The following is a 741-nucleotide window of genomic DNA, read 5'->3' as shown; positions in this document are numbered from 1 at the left end:
CTTTGACATTTTTCCATAGCATTTTCTCCTATTTTCTTTATTCAATAATTAAATTTCCAAGAAGGACAATTTTGATTAATTTATGGAAATTTATCTAACTATTATCTCACACAACATAAAGAAGTTGTGGAGAACTTAGCAGTAATTCAGCAATTTCATTCTCTTTCCCAAGGGAAACTTGCCCTGCATCAATTTACCATAATAAAGTAAATCGGATTGGCACCTTTAATCTCTATCCATCCAGGAGGGGTTCATAAGCCGATCTAAATTTAATGGGTACATTATTTGCACAGTCTGGGATATTTCAAATAGTCAAACAGCAAGCACCCTTAAGGTGTACGTTCTTGACAATTTCTCTCTCTCTCTCTTTTTTTTGCGTGTCATCCTTGCGCAGGGGCCATGCTAATCTTCTCTGTATCGTTCCAGTTTTAGTATATGTGCTGCCCAAGCGGTAGGGCGGTTGCCTTGCACGCAGCCAACATGGCCGACCCGAGTTCGATTCCTCTGCCCCTCTTGGAGAGCCCAGCAAGCTACTGAGAGTATCTAGCCCGCAGGGCAGAACCTGGCAAGCTCCCGTGATGTATTTGATATGCCAGACACAGTAACAACAAAGTCTCCAATGGAGACGTTACTGGGCCCGCTCGAGCAAATCGATGATCAACGGGAGGGCCTTTACCTTTACATTTACCTCTTTTTTTTAATGTCTTCTCTCCATCCAAAAGACCATAAATTGTTTTATTC

At 41.6% G+C, this 741-nt stretch overlaps 1 non-coding gene across 1 annotated transcript; it reads right to left on the bottom strand.

Moving 5' to 3' along the window:
• Positions 1–349: 349 nt before the first annotated feature.
• Positions 350–452, bottom strand: LOC130030011 (U6 spliceosomal RNA). The gene has a single exon (XR_008793443.1). It is a non-coding gene; the product is annotated as a U6 spliceosomal RNA (small nuclear RNA).
• Positions 453–741: the final 289 nt, after the last annotated feature.

The sequence above is a fragment of the Sorex fumeus genome, unplaced genomic scaffold, assembly GCF_029834395.1.
Source record: "Sorex fumeus unplaced genomic scaffold, SorFum_2.1 ptg000043l, whole genome shotgun sequence".
NCBI lineage: Eukaryota > Metazoa > Chordata > Mammalia > Eulipotyphla > Soricidae > Sorex > Sorex fumeus.
The sequence above is the reverse complement of the archived record's forward strand: the minus strand, read 5'-3'. Positions and strand labels throughout refer to the sequence as shown.